The sequence below is a fragment of the Salvelinus namaycush genome, chromosome 4 (assembly GCF_016432855.1).
Source record: "Salvelinus namaycush isolate Seneca chromosome 4, SaNama_1.0, whole genome shotgun sequence".
NCBI lineage: Eukaryota > Metazoa > Chordata > Actinopteri > Salmoniformes > Salmonidae > Salvelinus > Salvelinus namaycush.
In genome coordinates, this window is record NC_052310.1 from 8982101 (window position 1) to 9003453 (window position 21353).

Below are 21353 nucleotides of genomic sequence, written 5' to 3' on the forward strand. Positions count from 1 at the left end.
TGGGAAGGAAGGTTCAGGGTTGAGACATGGTACAGTCCAGGGTTGAGACATGGTACAGTCCAGGGTTGAGATGGTACAGTCCAGGGTTGAGACATGGTACAGTCCAGGGTTGAGACATGGTACAGTCCAGGGTTGGGGATTCAGTTGAAAAGGCTCTTTCCGAAAGACATGGCCTTGTCTGCAGCACTGTCCATGGCTGCATCTGCTGCAGCCCCTTTCACTGCATTAGACACCATGCCACCAATACCTGGAGGAACAACCACAATATCAGACACCATGCCACCAATACCTGGAGGAACAACCATAATATCAGACACCATGCCACCAATACCTGGTGGAACAACCACAACATCAGACACCATGCCACCAATACCTGGTGGAACAACCACAACATCAGACACCATGCCACCAATACCTGGAGGAACAACCACAATATCAGACACCATGCCACCAATACCTGGAGGAACAACCACAACATCAGACACCATGCCACCAATACCTGGAGGAACAACCACAACATCAGACACCATGCCACCAATACCTGGAGGAACAACCACAACATCAGACACCATGCCACCAATACCTGGTGGAACAACCACAACATCAGACACCATGCCACCAATACCTGGAGGAACAACCACAACATCAGACACCATGCCACCAATACCTGGTGGAACAACCACAATATCAGACACCATGCCACCAATACCTGGAGGAACAACCACAACATCAGACACCATGCCACCAATACCTGGTGGAACAACCACAACATCAGACACCATGCCACCAATACCTGGAGGAATAACCACAACATCAGACACCATGCCACCAATACCTGGTGGAACAACCACAACATCAGACACCATGCCACCAATACCTGGAGGAACAACCACAACATCAGACACCATGCCACCAATACCTGGAGGAACAACCACAACATCAGACACCATGCCACCAATACCTGGAGGAACAACCACAACATCAGACACCATGCCACCAATACCTGGAGGAACAACCACAACATCAGACACCATGCCACCAATACCTGGAGGAACAACCACAATATCAGACACCATGCCACCAACACCTGGAGGAACAACCACAATCAGACACCATGCCACCAATACCTGGTGGAACAACCACAACATCAGACACCATGCCACCAATACCTGGTGGAACAACCACAACATCAGACACCATGCCACCAGTACCTGGTGGAACAACCACAACATCAGACACCATGCCACCAATACCTGGAGGAACAACCACAACATCAGACACCATGCCACCAATACCTGGAGGAACAACCACAACATCAGACACCATGCCACCAATACCTGGTGGAACAACCACAACATCAGACACCATGCCACCAATACCTGGAGGAACAACCATAATATCAGACACCATGCCACCAATACCTGGAGGAACAACCACAATATCAGACACCATGCCACCAATACCTGGTGGAACAACCACAATATCAGACACCATGCCACCAATACCTGGAGGAACAACCACAACATCAGACACCATGCCACCAATACCTGGAGGAACAACCACAACATCAGACACCATGCCACCAATACCTGGAGGAACAACCACAATATCAGACACCATGCCACCAATACCTGGAGGAACAACCACAACATCAGACACCATGCCACCAATACCTGGAGGAACAACCACAACATCAGACACCATGCCACCAATACCTGGTGGAACAACCACAACATCAGACACCATGCCACCAATACCTGGAGGAACAACCACAACATCAGACACCATGCCACCAATACCTGGTGGAACAACCACAACATCAGACACCATGCCACCAACACCTGGTGGAACAACCACAACATCAGACACCATGCCACCAATACCTGGTGGAACAACCACAACATCAGACACCATGCCACCAATACCTGGAGGAACAACCACAACATCAGACACCATGCCACCAACACCTGGAGGAACAACCACAACATCAGACACCATGCCACCAGTACCTGGAGGAACAACCACAATATCAGACACCATGCCACCAATACCTGGTGGAACAACCACAATATCAGACACCATGCCACCAATACCTGGAGGAACAACCACAACATCAGACACCATGCCACCAATACCTGGAGGAACAACCACAACATCAGACACCATGCCACCAATACCTGGAGGAACAACCACAACATCAGACACCATGCCACCAATACCTGGTGGAACAACCACAACATCAGACACCATGCCACCGATACCTGGAGGAACAACCACAACATCAGACACCATGCCACCAATACCTGGAGGAACAACCACAACATCAGACACCATGCCACCAGTACCTGGAGGAACAACCACAACATCAGACACCATGCCACCAATACCTGGAGGAACAACCACAACATCAGACACCATGCCACCAATACCTGGAGGAACAACCACAACATCAGACACCATGCCACCAACACCTGGTGGAACAACCACAACATCAGACACCATGCCACCAACACCTGGAGGAACAACCACAACATCAGACACCATGCCACCAATACCTGGAGGAACAACCACAACATCAGACACCATGCCACCAACACCTGGTGGAACAACCACAACATCAGACACCATTTCAACAATACTGTACATACAAAGACATGGGACTGCAACACACTACCATTATATCTCTTACAGCGGTGTCACGTTAAGCAGGCTGCAACACACTACCATTATATCTCTTACAGCGGTGTCACGTTAAGCAGGCTGCAACACGCTACCATTATATCTCTTACAGCGGTGTCACGTTAAGCAGGCTGCAACACGCTACCATTATATCTCTTACAGCGGTGTCACGTTAAGCAGGCTGCAACACGCTACCATTATATCTCTTACAGCGGTGTCACGTTAAGCAGGCTGCAACACGCTACCATTATATCTCTTACAGCGGTGTCACGTTAAGCAGGCTGCAACACGCTACCATTATATCTCTTACAGCGGTGTCACGTTAAGCAGGCTGCAACACGCTACCATTATATCTCTTACAGCGGTGTCACGTTAAGCAGGCTGCAACACGCTACCATTATATCTCTTACAGCGGTGTCACGTTAAGCAGGCTGCAACACGCTACCATTATATCTCTTACAGCGGTGTCACGTTAAGCAGGCTGCAACACACTACCATTATATCTCTTACAGCGGTGTCACGTTAAGCAGGCTGCAACACGCTACCATTATATCTCTTACAGCGGTGTCACGTTAAGCAGGCTGCAACACGCTACCATTATATCTCTTACAGCGGTGTCACGTTAAGCAGGCTGCAACACGCTACCATTATATCTCTTACAGCGGTGTCACGTTAAGCAGGCTGCAACACACTACCATTATATCTCTTACAGCGGTGTCACGTTAAGCAGGCTGCAACACACTACCATTATATCTCTTACAGCGGTGTCACGTTAAGCAGGCTGCAACACACTACCATTATATCTCTTACAGCGGTGTCACGTTAAGCAGGCTGCAACACGCTACCATTATATCTCTTACAGCGGTGTCACGTTAAGCAGGCTGCAACACGCTACCATTATATCTCTTACAGCGGTGTCACGTTAAGCAGGCTGCAACACGCTACCATTATATCTCTTACAGCGGTGTCACGTTAAGCAGGCTGCAACACGCTACCATTATATCTCTTACAGCGGTGTCACGTTAAGCAGGCTGCAACACGCTACCATTATATCTCTTACATCGGTGTCACGTTAAGCAGGCTGCAACACACTACCATTATATCTCTTACAGCGGTGTCACGTTAAGCAGGCTGCAACACGCTACCATTATATCTCTTACAGCGGTGTCACGTTAAGCAGGCTGCAACACGCTACCATTATATCTCTTACAGCGGTGTCACGTTAAGCAGGCTGCAACACGCTACCATTATATCTCTTACAGCGGTGTCACGTTAAGCAGGCTGCAACACACTACCATTATATCTCTTACAGCGGTGTCACGTTAAGCAGGCTGCAACACACTACCATTATATCTCTTACAGCGGTGTCACGTTAAGCAGGCTGCAACACACTACCATTATATCTCTTACAGTGGTGTCACGTTAAGCAGGCTGCAACACACTACCATTATATCTCTTACAGCGGTGTCACGTTAAGCAGGCTGCAACACACTACCATTATATCTCTTACATCGGTGTCACGTTAAGCAGGCTGCAACACACTACCATTATATCTCTTACAGCGGTGTCACGTTAAGCAGGCTGCAACACGCTACCATTATATCTCTTACAGCGGTGTCACGTTAAGCAGGCTGCAACACGCTACCATTATATCTCTTACAGCGGTGTCACGTTAAGCAGGCTGCAACACACTACCATTATATCTCTTACAGCGGTGTCACGTTAAGCAGGCTGCAACACACTACCATTATATCTCTTACAGCGGTGTCACGTTAAGCAGGCTGCAACACACTACCATTATATCTCTTACAGCGGTGTCACGTTAAGCAGGCTGCAACACACTACCATTATATCTCTTACAGCGGTGTCACGTTAAGCAGGCTGCAACACACTACCATTATATCTCTTACAGCGGTGTCACGTTAAGCAGGCTGCAACACACTACCATTATATCTCTTACAGCGGTGTCACGTTAAGCAGGCTGCAACACACTACCATTATATCTCTTACAGCGGTGTCACGTTAAGCAGGCTGCAACGGGCTGAATGCAGATAGAAAGACAACGAATAGAGCAGAAGTGATTTGTTACTCTACGAGGGGGGAGAAACTTAATTGGTTTGTAGTGTGTTGTGTAGATTGTGTGTGAAATGTATTGTGTGTGTGTGTGGTGTGTATTGTGTGTAGGTAGCGCGTGTATTGTGTGTATTGTGTGTGTGTAGTGTGTATTGTGTGTAGGTAGTGTGTATTGTGTGTAGGTAGCGTGTTACAGGCGAGGCTTTATGTCTGTGTGACTTAGTGTCCATGGTAACCCAGAATAGACAGATCACCTTCGTCTTTCTTCTCCTCCTTAGCTCCTCCTCCGATCATCTCTCCCACCTTCTCCTTCACCACAACAGCTAGACAGAGGGAGAGAGAGGGGGGCTGTCAAACATGCACTTGCACCTTCTGGCTCCACATGATGAGAGAATTGGTGGAATTTACTCTTGTTATGTCTTGTTAGGGAGCTTGTATCAGCAAGAACTGTCATGACGTGATGCCACAGAATCTTTGCAGATTTTTCCATTTCTGGTAGAAATGAGCTCCTCTACTTTGAAATCTAGACAAACCCAAATAACTCATTTTACAAGTATGAGCAGTGCCAAAAAGTACAGAGCCAAGTTTTTTCAAAAATGAACATATTTAGTTTAGGAATGTTGTTGACTCATCAACTGCAGCGCCGTTTAACATTCCAAAGCCCAGTTTGAACATTTTGAAGGCTGATAACACAAAAATGAACACTAAATTAAAGCCCAACTATACATTAGTCCATATAACAACCCATTTTGCTGTGCTTTAGGGTTTAAACTTATCAATGCTTCACATGAATGACCCCCATCATTCAACCAAGTAAACAAACACCATCATCCACTTCTCTTACAGATATCTTTTTCTCACCTGCTTTGTCGATCACTGCATCCACCTGCTTCCCTGATCCTTTCAGAAAGTCCATCTCTGTGTGTGTTCTGTACTCTGTCGGAGTGTGGGTGAGAGAGAGTGTGTGTGTGAGAGAGTGTGCGTGTGTGTGGATGGGTGTGGGTGTGCATGGGTTTATATGAGGTTGGCAGAGAGGCTTACAGAGGCCACCCCTTCATCACACACCCCTGTCAAGTCACACACACCCCTAAGGATGCAGGCCGCTTTTATTGTTGGTGTCAGTATGGAAAAACCCAGCAGTGGAACTGTAAATACCGTAGAGGGAGAGAAGCCTCATAACTTTATTAGGACCCTCAATTAAACACTGTTAGAACAAATATGATATACAGATACATGCAGCACATAGGCACACAACCCTTATTCAGGTCATAATTATCCCTTTTGTGAAGATGCACATGATACAGTACATTATTACAGATGTAGGATCTTCATTTGATCACCCTGTTGCAGGAGAACTTTCCTGCAATGCAGGACATTTTTTACCTGTAGTGTATTTGAAGTTTGAAAAACGCTTCTGAAGTTTGTAATTTCCACTTCGAAATTTCAGTCTTAATTTCCCCATTGTCGTTAATTATAATAATCCACATAATATTTCACCTTTCTTTTGGACTTTACAGCATTCCCAGAAAGCATGGATTATTGAGTCAATGCTATAAAGTCCAAAAGTTATGGGTGGAGCTAGAAAGTTGGCTGTCAGAAGTATTACAATGTAAACCTACTTTTAATCCGTCTGTCTTGATATTTTAATACATAGCGAATAGGAGTGTAGTGATATACCCAACGGGCTGGACGATTCTCTTCTCATCATTTATCTAGAAAAAAAGCATATACTAATAACCTGCATATCAATCAATCCTCCATTATTAACACAATAGAAAAATCTAATGATTTATTACTGAAATAGTATGGGCGACCGAAAAAAACGAATTGGGACAATTTAAGGCCATGTGGCAAACAATAACGCAGGCAGAGTAGGGATGGGGGTGTGACCAGGCAGTAGGGATGGGGGTGTGACCAGGCAGTAGGGATGGGGGTGTGACCAGGCAGTAGGGATGGGGGTGTGACCAGGCAGTAGGGATGGGGGTGTGACCAGGCAGTAGGGATGGGGGTGTGACCAGGCAGTAGGGATGGGGGTGTGACCAGGCAGTAGGGATGGGGGTGTGACCAGGCAGTAGGGATGGGGGTGTGACCAGGCAGTAGGGATGGGGGTGTGACCAGGCAGTAGGGATGGGGGTGTGACCAGGCAGTAGGGATGGGGGTGTGACCAGGCAGTAGGGATGGGGGTGTGAGCAGGCAGTAGGGATGGGGGTGTGACCAGGCAGTAGGGATGGGGGTGTGACCAGGCAGTAGGGATGGGGGTGTGACCAGGCAGTAGGGATGGGGGTGTGACCAGGCAGTAGGGATGGGGGTGTGACCAGGCAGTAGGGATGGGGGTGTGAGCAGGCAGTAGGGATGGGGGTGTGACCAGGCAGTAGGGATGGGGGTGTGAACAGGCAGTAGGGATGGGGGTGTGACCAGGCAGTAGGGATGGGGGTGTGAGCAGGCAGTAGGGATGGGGGTGTGAGCAGGCAGTAGGGATGGGGGTGTGACCAGGCAGTAGGGATGGGGGTGTGACCAGGCAGTAGGGATGGGGGTGTGACCAGGCAGTAGGGATGGGGGTGTGACCAGGCAGTAGGGATGGGGGTGTGACCAGGCAGTAGGGATGGGGGTGTGACCAGGCAGTAGGGATGGGGGTGTGACCAGGCAGTAGGGATGGGGGTGTGAACAGGCAGTAGGGATGGGGGTGTGAGCAGGCAGTAGGGATGGGGGTGTGACCAGGCAGTAGGGATGGGGGTGTGACCAGGCAGTAGGGATGGGGGTGTGAACAGGCAGTAGGGATGGGGGTGTGACCAGGCAGTAGGGATGGGGGTGTGACCAGGCAGTAGGGATGGGGGTGTGACCAGGCAGTAGGGATGGGGGTGTGAGCAGGCAGTAGGGATGGGGGTGTGACCAGGCAGTAGGGATGGGGGTGTGAACAGGCAGTAGGGATGGGGGTGTGAGCAGGCAGTAGGGATGGGGGTGTGAGCAGGCAGTAGGGATGGGGGTGTGACCAGGCAGTAGGGATGGGGGTGTGAACAGGCAGTAGGGATGGGGGTGTGACCAGGCAGTAGGGATGGGGGTGTGAGCAGGCAGTAGGGATGGGGGTGTGAACAGGCAGTAGGGATGGGGGTGTGACCAGGCAGTAGGGATGGGGGTGTGACCAGGCAGTAGGGATGGGGGTGTGAACAGGCAGTAAGGATGGGGGTGTGACCAGGCAGTAGGGATGGGGGTGTGAGCAGGCAGTAGGGATGGGGGTGTGAACAGGCAGTAGGGATGGGGGTGTGACCAGGCAGTAGGGATGGGGGTGTGACCAGGCAGTAGGGATGGGGGTGTGACCAGGCAGTAGGGAGTAGGGATGGGGTGTGACCAGGCAGTAGGGATGGGGGTGTGACCAGGCAGTAGGGATGGGGGTGTGACCAGGCAGTAGGGATGGGGGTGTGAACAGGCAGTAGGGATGGGGGTGTGACCAGGCAGTAGGGATGGGGGTGTGACCAGGCAGTAGGGATGGGGGTGTGAGCAGGCAGTAGGGATGGGGGTGTGAGCAGGCAGTAGGGATGGGGGTGTGACCAGGCAGTAGGGATGGGGGTGTGACCAGGCAGTAGGGATGGGGGTGTGACCAGGCAGTAGGGATGGGGGTGTGAGCAGGCAGTAGGGATGGGGGTGTGAGCAGGCAGTAGGGATGGGGGTGTGAGCAGGCAGTAGGGATGGGGGTGTGAGCAGGCAGTAGGGATGGGGGTGTGAGCAGGCAGTAGGGATGGGGGTGTGACCAGGCAGTAGGGATGGGGGTGTGACCAGGCAGTAGGGATGGGGGTGTGAGCAGGCAGTAGGGATGGGGGTGTGAGCAGGCAGTAGGGATGGGGGTGTGAGCAGGCAGTAGGGATGGGGGTGTGACCAGGCAGTAGGGATGGGGGTGTGAGCAGGCAGTAGGGATGGGGGTGTGAGCAGGCAGTAGGGATGGGGGTGTGACCAGGCAGTAGGGATGGGGGTGTGAGCAGGCAGTAGGGATGGGGGTGTGAACAGGCAGTAGGGATGGGGGTGTGAGCAGGCAGTAGGGATGGGGGTGTGAACAGGCAGTAGGGATGGGGGTGTGAGCAGGCAGTAGGGATGGGGGTGTGAACAGGCAGTAGGGATGGGGGTGTGAGCAGGCAGTAGGGATGGGGGTGTGAGCAGGCAGTAGGGATAGGGGTGTGAACAGGCAGTAGGGATGGGGGTGTGACCAGGCAGTAGGGATGGGGGTGTGAGCAGGCAGTAGGGATGGGGGTGTGACCAGGCAGTAGGGATGGGGGTGTGAGCAGGCAGTAGGGATGGGGGTGTGACCAGGCAGTAGGGATGGGGGTGTGAGCAGGCAGTAGGGATGGGGGTGTGAACATGTGGGTCTGGGCAGAGGAGATGTAGTCGCTGTTTGTGTGCATCTGTAAGTTGTTGTTCGTGTGTGTATGTTTTTAACTGGTTAATATAAATGTTAATAAAAAACAGTATAGTAAAGTACAAAAAAATATTATAATAATTCACATTTCCTGTTGCTTCAGGAGTATTTTCATGTTGTAGCAAACTGGCTCAAATTATGATCCTACATCTGTATATGCAGGGGAAACAGGAAATACTGGATGTGATGTCCTGAAAGGTCACCAAGCTTTCTGACTCACTGTCAAAACACCGCCATAAAAGCGGACACAAAGACACAAAATCTGACATAGCACTCCTTCTTACAACAGCCCTCTCTCATTGTGTTGTTGGCCCTAGATTGCTGCTCTGTGTTTGTGTGGATCCCATAGGGGTGTTGGCTGTGTGTGTTTCTCCATTAAACCCCTGGCAAGACACTCCTCTGTTTTAATGTGCTCTGGCGTTGGATCAGAGAGTGTAGAGCAGTTTGGAAATCTCGTGGTTAGAATGGAACATTGGGCTGGTGATATGTCGTCCCGAAGGATCATTTAAAACACTAAGACTGGGAGTTCTAGAACACTGACGCAAGAGGTTCTAAGTTGGCTTTTTGTTTTCTTCCTGACCTCTCTTGACCCCTCTGTCTCCCTGTCAGCTCCCAGCATGCCGATGGAGGGAGTGACCTCATAGTGTACCTGTAGAGGAGAACAAAGAGCTTGGCTAAACCCCTGGGAGCGCGCACGAACACTCACACGCACGCACGCACGCACGCACGCACACACACACACACAGAAAACATTGCTAGGACTTGCAGAGGGCATAGAAAAATATCCAGGATGGTACCACAATATCTCCACGGTAACATAGGCCATACATACTATTATAAACTGCATCATAATTAGTCACTCAAAGGGAGAAATGAAGACGACACGGAAGTTTGGATTTCAACAAAACCGTCTTTAATTCACTGGTACTGTTTATAAAATCAGCAAGTCCGCTTCGATGCCAACTAAAACGTGGTGTGGGAGTGTTTATGTTTTTGTTTGTGTGCTTTATGAGTGTGCTGTGTGTGTGTGTGTGTGTGTGTGTGTGTGTGTGTGTGTGTGTGTGTGTGTGTGTGTGTGTGTGTGTGTGTGTGTGTGTGTGTGTGTGTGTGTGTGTGTGTGTGTGTGTGTGTGTGTGTGTGTGTGTGTGTGTGTGTGTGTGTGAATTTGAGTGCAGAATAAGGCAACATGCAGTCATTAGTTTCCATTGGTCTCAAAGAAATAACACACACACACACACACACACTCTGTCCCAGGCCTGTTCTGAGTGGCTGAGATGGTTGACGACAGGAGCAGCTGTCGTTAACCATTGACTCTTTTTGTGGGAATCAAAAATCGTTCCCTGTGTGGGATGCTCTTCTATGACAACCCCCTGTCTGTCTGACTAATGCTCGGTGGTGTTACTATGACAACCCCCTGTCTGTCTGACTATTGCTCGGTGGTGTTACTATGACAACCCCCTGTCTGTCTGACTATTGCTCGGTGGGGTTACTATGACAACCCCCTGTCTGTCTGACTAATGCTCGGTGGTATTACTATGACAACCCCCTGTCTGTCTGACTATTGCTCGGTGGTATTACTATGACAACCCCCTGTCTGTCTGACTATTGCTCGGTGGTGTTACTATGACAACCCCCTGTCTGTCTGACTATTGCTCGGTGGTGTTACTATGACAAACCCCTGTCTGTCTGACTATTGCTCGGTGGTATTACTATGACAACCCCCTGTCTGTCTGACTATTGCTCGGTGGTGTTACTATGACAACCCCCTGTCTGTCTGACTATTGCTCGGTGGGGTTACTATGACAACCCCCTGTCTGTCTGACTAATGCTCGGTGGTATTACTATGACAACCCCCTGTCTGTCTGACTATTGCTCGGTGGTATTACTATGACAACCCCCTGTCTGTCTGACTATTGCTCGGTGGTGTTACTATGACAACCCCCTGTCTGTCTGACTATTGCTCGGTGGTATTACTATGACAACCCCCTGTCTGTCTGACTAATGCTCGGTGGTATTACTATGACAACCCCCTGTCTGTCTGACTATTGCTCGGTGGTATTACTATGACAACCCCCTGTCTGTCTGACTATTGCTCGGTGGTATTACTATTACTTTTTCCCTTCACAACATCAGGATCCACAGATATCGCGTTCTGCTTTCATCCCTTCCAACCCTGCCAGCAGACCCAGGCCAGAACTAGACCCAGACTTAACCCAGGCTAGACCAAATCCACTGTAAAGTACTGTGTATATTGATAGCTTCTGTTGTTGTGTGATTCCCAGTCTTTGCAGGAACTTTCTTCCTCTCAGACTATGTCATTTCTAACACGGGACACACTAACTAACAGAACATGTGTATTGCTTTCTGGCATGTCTCAAACACACTCTAACACACACATACCCAACAAATGCACACACACACACACTCTGTTCATTGCACGGGTCCCTACAGCAGCCTCTTGTGGACAGAACACTCCTGAACTGCCCTACTACCTGACGAGTCTAACACACACACACACACACACACACACACACACACACACACACACACACACACACACACACACACACACACACACACACACACACACACACACACACACACACACACACACACACACACACACACACACACACTACAATCAGATATGATCTCTCTGTGGTTCTGTCATCCTGAATAATCATCGCAGCTGTCTGCTGGCTGGAGTTTCCTTTTGGATTTCGACGTATTATGGATGAACGTCTATTTTTGCCGCATTAATTCCGCGGCTTGCTGGAACATTGTGAATTGTGGTGACGTAGTGATCTGAACCGCACGCTCTGAGCATCACAAGGTCACGCCCAGATCTGGTCAATCCTTCTTCTTCTCTTTTGATGAGCACCAACGAAGGCAGATATCCACACACCTGGGTCCTTTTCAGACATCTATTTCTAGCCATCGGCTGCTAACATCTACCCTGTGTGTGTGTGTGTGTGTGTGTGTGTGTGTGTGTGTGTGTGTGTGTGTGTGTGTGTGTGTGTGTGTGTGTGTGTGTGCGCGCGCACGCAGGTCTCTAGGGTATTGGGAGGTGTGAGGGAGAATATAACACCAGGGGTAACAACATGACAGCAACGACACAAAGGCGGGGAGCTACACGGGGCAGAACACAGTGGGGGGGCAGAAGAGGGTCTCATGGGGTATCAGGAGGCGTATAGAGTTATCTGGAAGAGTCTGTATCTGGTTCGATTCCATAAAGTCACAATAAGTAGAACATCTGGAAGTCTGGAACAGCAGGGCGAGGGGAGCAAGGGACCAACGGAGGGCTGGGGAGAAGAGGTCCCTGGAATGACTAATAGCCGCCCTGAGAGCCCTGAGAGTCAGAGAGAGAGAGAGAGAGAGAGAGAGAGAGAGAGAGAGAGAGAGAGAGAGAGAGAAAGAGAGAGAGAGAGAGAGAAGAGAGAGAGCGAGAGAGAAGAGAGAAGAGAGAAGAGAGAGAGAGAGAGAGAGAGAGAGAGAGAGAGAGAGAGAGAGAAATAATCAATAATGATGTCATGATATCACCATCTTCAGCATAAAGGAAACAGAAATAGTGTGGTTGCTTGTCGCTTACCTCTCCTCCTCCTCCTCCCTGCTCCATTCCACCATATTCTGCCTACAGAGGGAGACATTTTACATTAGAGTAACCTTGCCTGAGACCTGAAGACTTGGGTTAGCTCCTAGACCTGGTCTCTAGGCTTTAGCTCACTGAGTAGGTCACAGCTACATCAAGCACATTATCGCTTATGTCATGCTTATGACAGGCTTATGACAGGCTTATGATAGGGTTGAGTACGGCACAGGGCCATTCAGTCCCAGTCTCTGGGCTGAAGTGTCTAATGAAGCAGAGGTTAGCATGGCATAGCTAGCATAGTAGATGTGATGTCACCCTCCTTGAGGCCTGAAGTACTGTTGCCTCCACCCAACCAGAGGCATTATTTTTGTAGGCAGCGGTTATTAACAGGAGCAAGCTCTGTTATTTTGACTGTGCATCTTAGACCAGAGAGATCCACGCAGGATAAGTTTATGCCTATGCTACGCCAGAGATGCATAGAGACAGTCTTAAGCTGTGTTATTATCTATAGATACAGCATGGTTAGAGATGGTTATGGATAGAGTTCGGAGAGGGTTAGGAGAGGGGTTAGAGATGGTTATGGATAGAGTTCGGAGAGGGTTTGGAGATGGTTATGGATAGAGTTAGGAGAGGGTTAGGAGAGGGTTAGGAGAGGGTTATGGATAGAGTTAGGAGAGGGTTTGGAGAGGGTTTAGAGATGGTTATGGATAGAGTTAGGAGAGGGTTTGGAGAGGGTTATGGATAGAGTTAGGAGAGGGTTAGGAGAGGGTTATGGATAGAGTTAGGAGAGGGTTATGGATAGAGTTAGGAGAGGGTTATGAATAGAGTTAGGAGAGGGTTTGGAGAGGGTTATGGATAGAGTTAGGAGAGGGTTAGGAGAGGGTTATGGATAGAGTTAGGAGAGGGTTATGGATAGAGTTAGGAGAGGGTTAGGAGAGGGTTATGGATAGAGTTAGGAGAGGGGTTAGAGATGGTTATGGAGAGAGGGTTAGGAGAGGGTTTGGAGATGGTTATGGATAGAGTTAGGAGAGGGTTATGGATAGAGTTAGGAGAGGGTTAGGAGAGGGTTAGGAGAGGGTTATGGATAGAGTTAGGAGAGGGGTTAGAGATGGTTATGGATAGAGTTAGGAGAGGGTTTGGAGATGGTTATGGATAGAGTTAGGAGAGGGTTAGGAGAGGGTTATGGATAGAGTTGGGAGAGGGTTAGGAGAGGGTTATGGATAGAGTTAGGAGAGGGGTTGGAGAGGGTTATGGATAGAGTTAGGAGAGGGTTAGGAGAGGGTTATGGATAGAGTTAGGAGAGGGTTAGGAGAGGGGTTAGAGATGGTTATGGATAGAGTTAGGAGAGGGTTAGGAGAGGGTTATGGATAGAGTTAGGAGAGGGTTATGAGAGGGTTTGGAGATGGTTATGGAGAGAGGGTTAGGAGAGGGTTAGGAGAGGGTTTAGAGATGGTTATGGAGAGAGGGTTAGGAGAGGGTTTGGAGAGGGTTTGGAGAGGGTTAGGAGAGGGTTTGGAGAGGGTTAGGAGAGGGTTTGGAGAGGGTTAGGAGAGGGTTTGGAGATGGTTATGGAGAGAGGGTTAGGAGAGGGTTAGGAGAGGGTTTGGAGAGGGTTAGGAGAGGGTTAGGAGAGGGTTTAGAACATGGTTTAGGTCCTAACAGGACGCTAGCCAGTCAGTGTTTGAAAGCACATTCGCCCTTCATATATGCACCTAGGAACTATATGTTAGGCTGAATCATGCAGCATTCGCTAGCCAGCCACCCCACTATAACCTAGAACATCTGACCCGCCCTTCCCTCTCCTGTCCAATAGGCACCTCGTATACAGGCTGAGGCTCCTCCTACCAACGGAACACAGAGGAAACAAACACAACAACAACAAAGGGTTAGCAACACAACACCAACAACAACAACAACACCAACACAACACAACCCAACACAACACAACCCAACACAACACAACACAACACCAACACAACAACAACACAACACCAACACAACAACAACACCAACACAACACAACACAACACAACACAACACCAACACAACACAACCCAACACAACCCAACACCAACACAACACAACCCAACACAACACAACACAACACCACAACAACAACACCAACACAACACAACACAACACAACACAACACAACAACACAACACAACACAACACAACACAACACAACAACACAACACAACACAACACAACACAACGCCAACAACACAACACAACACAACACAACACAACACAACACCAACACAACACCAACAACACAACACCACAACAACAATATCAACACAACCCAACACAACACAACACAACACAACACAACACAACCCAACACAACACCAACAACACAACACCACAACAACAATATCAACACAACCCAACACAACACAACACAACACAACACAACACAACACAACCCAACACAACACAACACAACACCACAACACAACACCACATCAACACAACACCAACACAACACAACACAACACCACATCAACACAACACCAACACAACACCACATCAACACAACACCACATCAACAATATCAACACAACCCAACACAACACAACACAACCCAACACAACACAACACAACACCACATCAACACAACACCAACACAACACAACACAACACCACAACAACAACATCAACATCAACACAACACAACACAACACCAACACACAACAACAACATCAACACAACACACAACAACAACATCAACACAACACAACACAACACCAACACACAACAACAACATCAACACAACACAACACAACACCAACACAACACAACACCAACACAACACAACACCAACACAACCCAACACAACCCAACACAACACAACACAACACAACACAACACCACACCACACCACATCAACACAACACCAACACAACACAACACAACACAACACCACAACACAACACCAACACAACACAACACCACAACAACACAACACAACACAACACAACACAACACAACAACAACACCACATCAACAACACCAACACAACAACAACACAACACCACATCAACACAACACAACACAACACAACACAACACAACAACAACACCACATCAACAACACCAACACAACAACAACACAACACCACATCAACAACATCAACACACCACAACAACAACATCAACACAACCCAACACAACACAACACAACACAACACAACACCACACCACAACAACAATATCAACACAACACCACAACAACAACATCAACACAACACAACCCAACACAACACCACATCAACAACATCAACACACCACAACAACAACATCAACACAACCCAACACAACACAACACAACACAACACAACACCACAACAACAATATCAACACAACCCAACACAACACAACACAACACAACACAACACCACACCACAACAACAATATCAACACAACACCACATCAACAACATCAACACAACAACAACACCAACACCAACACAACACAACACCAACACAACACCAACACCAATATCAACACAACACAACACCAACACACAACAACAACATCAACACAACACAACACAACACAACACAACACAACACCAACACCAACACACAACAACAACATCAACACAACACAACACAACACCAACACACAACAACAACATCAACACAACACAACACAACACCACACCACACCACACCACACCACACCACACCACACCACACAACACAACACCAACACACAACAACAACATCAACACAACACAACACAACACCACACCACACAACACAACACAACACAACACAACACAACACAACACAACACCACACAACACAACACAACACCAACACAACACCACACCACACAACACAACACAACACAACACCACAACACACAACAACAACATCAACACAACACAACACAACACCACACCACACCACACCACAACAACAACATCAACACAACACAACACCACATCAACAACATCAACATCAACACAACACACAACAACAACATCAACACAACACACAACAACAACATCAACACAACACAACCCAACACACCACAACACAACACCACACCACACCACAACAACAACATCAACACAACACAACCCAACACACCACAACACAACACCACACCACACCACAACAACAACATCAACACAACACCACACCACACCACACCACAACACAACACAACACAACACAACACCACACCACACCACACCACACCACACCACACCACACCACAACACCACACCACACCACACCACACCACACCACACCACAACAACAACATCAACATGACAACAAAGGGTTAGCAACACAACACCAACACATATTCATATGGAGAATGTGGAGTGAGTTACAGGTCTACTATTATAGAGCTACCATCAAACCTAATCTGCCTGAATTTCTGAAACACTGGCTATTAAAGGAGCTGCCATTCCCCTGTCTGTCCGTCTGTCCGTCTCGGTCTAGGTCTCTGTCTCTGTCTCTGTCTCTGTCTCTGTAACTGTCTCTGTCTCTGTCACTGTCTTGGTCTCTGTCCATGTCCACCCGTCCGTCTTTCTATCAGAGCAGCGGTACTGTGGGAAATAGCGACACCAAGTGGTGAAACAACAGACTGCTCTTGTGGCGTCATCATGGCACGACCATCTGACACCGACTGAAGGATGTTGACTGTTATGCTTTTTGAGTCTGCATTCATGTCGTTACTCAATTATGTTGTTATTCAATCTTGTTGTTATTCAATCTTGTTGTTACTCAACCTTGTTGTTACTCAACCTCGTTGCATTTCTTATTCTGTTGTAATCCTTTCAAAGGGGAAAGGGGAAGAGGGATACCTAGTCAGTTGTACAACTGAATGCCTTCAACTGAAAAAGGGTGCTGTGTCACCTGATTGATAGTCTCGCGAGGCCTGAAGCCTGGGCTTTCAGAGGCTACCTGATTGATAGTCTCGCGAGGCCTGAAGCCTGGGCTTTCAGAGGCTACCTGATTGATAGTCTCGCGAGGCCTGAAGCCTGGGCTTTCAGATGCTACCTGATTGATAGTCTCGCGAGGCCTGAAGCCTGGGCTTTCAGATGCTACTTGATTGATAGTCTCGCGAGGCCTGAAGCCTGGGCTTTCAGATGCTACCTGATTGATAGTCTCGCGAGGCCTGAAGCCTGGGCTTTCAGAGGCTACCTGATTGATAAGGTCAAGTTATTGTGTCTAGTGTTATGTCAACGGTCCTAATCTGCCATTCCTTACCAGTTATTAGGTTGATTGATCACTTGTATATTCTTGTTCACATTGACCTGTCAGTCACTAATAATTGATCAATCATTCTTTCATCTGTTGTCATAGTAACTCACCGCTTGTCCGGTATTCTCCATGCCTCCCTGTAAGAGGTCAGCTCCAGCAGCAGTGGGGTCCCCGACGATGTTCGCCTGGTCGCGGTTAGCAACTAACAACACAGAGATCAATTTATCAATCAATCAATCAGATCCCCAAATAATGTGTGTGTGTGTATGTGTGTCCGTGTGTGTGTCTTACCTATGTTTACCCCTGCGTCCATTCCCTCCTTTGTCTTTGAACCTGAGGACAGAAAGACATTACAACACATCAATATATTACAATCATATTGCAATTGATATGTGAAGAATGATCAGGCATCAGTTTTGTGATATACTATGTAAACACAGACTAGGAACGAACTACTGTGTTAATGAGTGCAGTAAACAGAAATCTGCTGTCATCTTCAAGTATTATAGTTATTTGGTGAGGAGGTTTTTGGCCACCCAGTAGCAGCACACTGTGCTGCTACTTTAAAATCCAAAAGGATGATATTATCTTATGATTCCTCTGCTCCATAATATCAGTTTCCCCCCTTCCTTTCTCTCTACAACCCTTTCTCTCTCTCTCTCTCTCTCCAACCCCCTCTCTCTCTTTTTCTATTTCTCTCTCCCCCTCTCTCCCCCTCTCTATCTCCCTTTTCTCTTTCTCTCTCCCTCTCTCTCACCCCCTCTCTCTCCAACCCTCTCTCTCTCTCTCTCTCTCTCTCTTCCCCCCCTCTCTCTCTCTGTCTCTGTCTCTCTCTCTCTCTCTTTCTCCCCCTCTCTCTCTATTTCTCCCCCCCTCTCTCTCCCCCCCTCTCTCTCCAACCCCCTCTCTATCTCTCCCTCTCTCTCTCTCTCTTTGTCTCTCTCTCTCTCCTTCTCCCCCCTCTCTCTCTCCTTCTCCCCCCTCTCTCTCTCCCTCCCCCCTCTCTCTCTTTGTCTCTCTCTCTGACGTTACAGTATTATACATTCCTAGGCTGATTAAATAGTCGTTATGCAACCAGCTGGATAGAGGGAAAGAAAAAGGGAGGGATAAAGAGAAAAATAGATGGAGGGAGGGGGGATGGAGAGAAAGAGAGAGCCTACAGGGATGATGCACGAGCAAATCCAGCAAAAAACGGTATAATTATATATCTATTTCACATAACCAGTACAATTATACATCTATTTCACATAACCAGTATAATTATATATCTATTTCACATAACCAGTATAATTATACATCTATTTCACATAACCAGTATAATTATATATCTATTTCACATAACCAGTATAATTATACGTCTATTTCACATAACCAGTATAATTATACATCTATTTCACATAACCAGTATAATTATATATCTATTTCACATAACCAGTATAATTATACATCTATTTCACATAACCAGTATAATTATATATCTATTTCACATAACCAGTACAATTATATATCTATTTCACATAACCAGTATAATTATATATCTATTTCACATAACCAGTATAATTATACATCTATTTCACATAACCAGTATAATTATATATCTATTTCACATAACCAGTATAATTATACGTCTATTTCACATAACCAGTATAATTATACATCTATTTCACATACAAAAACACATGTTCCATAGCACACAGTTGATTGGATATGAGTAGTCTCACGTTCTCTCTCTACAGTACCTCTCTCTCTTCCCGCCCTCTTTCTCTCTCCTCCACACTTTCTCAGAACTGCAGATGCCTCACTTCATCTATCCTCCGTTTCTCTCTCGTTTTCTTTCTGTCATACCCCTTTCTCTCTTTCTCCCTGCACGCTTCTCGCTCTCTGTGAGCCACGTGACGAGCTGCGCAGTGCTGCAGCAGACACACACCAACACGCACAGTGGCACACACACACATTGCAGCATGGCTAGGACAAAGTCTCCTTCTCTGAGTCAGAGGAGCACCCCTCCTAGGTACAGCTTCTATCTATTACGTGTGTTTGTGCACAGCAAATTCTCCAGTGTAAAAAACAACAACAACATTGACAGTGTTAAAACCTGTTATGGCTGCAAGGTAAAGTATTGAGTAGCCAGATAAAAGATGCCCATTTCAAACGGCCTCGTACTCAATTCTTGCTCGTACAATATGCATGTTATTATTATTATTGGATAGAAAACACTCTCTAGTTTCTAAAACCGTTTGAATTATTTCTCTGAGTGAAACAGAACTCATTTGGCAGCACTTTCCCTGACCAGGAAGTAGAATGTCAGAAATATATGCTCTGCTCAACTTCCTGCCTATACATGGTCATGACACGTAGGAGTCTACGTACACTTCTTACGCCTTCCTCTGGGTGTCAAGAGGATGTGAGAGAAGAAATTTTGTGTTTATCTTGGTCTGAGGTGGAATAAAAGCTATTTCTTTGACGTGACCGTCCACTTCCGGTACTCTGAAGCGCGCGACTTGGAAGTGGGATTGCCTTCTGTTTTGCTGCCGTTATGGACGACAACTATCTCCGGCTCGGATTTTATTTGATACATGTGACCATATCATCGTAATGTATGTTTTTTCAATATAGTTTAATCAGATTATAGAATTTTTTTCGGGAGTTTTGCCGTGTTCCGTTCTCTGACTTTGTTTATGTTGGAGAGATCCGTGTCACTTGGCTAGTGCGCTTGCTAAATGAAGAGGGAAAGTTGCCATTCTGAATCCAAACAACGACTCATCTGGACAAAGGACACCTTGTTCAACATTCTGATGAAAGATCAGCAAAAGTAAGACCCAATTTATGATGTTATTTCATATATCTGTCGTGCATGTGAACTGGTCGTGGGCGCCCAAGTGTTTCTGGCTATTGTGGCTATGCTAATATAGCGCTACATTTTGTTTTCGCTGTAAAACACTTAATAAATCGGAAATATTGTATGGCATCACAAGATGCCTGTCTTTCATTTACTGTACACTATGTATTTTTCAGAAATGTTTTATGATGAGTAATTAGGTATTTGACGTTGGTGTCTGTAAATATTATGGCTGCTTTCGGTGCAATTTCTGATTGTAGCTGCAATGTAAACTATGATTTATACCTGAAATATGCACATTTTTCGAAAAAAACATATGCTATACAATAAATATGTTATCAGACTGTCATCTGATGAGGTTGTTTCTTGGTTAGTGGCTATTTATTTCTTTATTTGGCCGAATTTGTGATAGCTAGTGATGGAGTAAGAAACTGATGGAGTAAGAATAGTGGTGTCTTTTGCTAACGTGGTTAGCTAATAGATTTACATATTGTGTCTTCCCTGTAAAACATTTTAAAAATCGGACATGTTGGCTTGATTC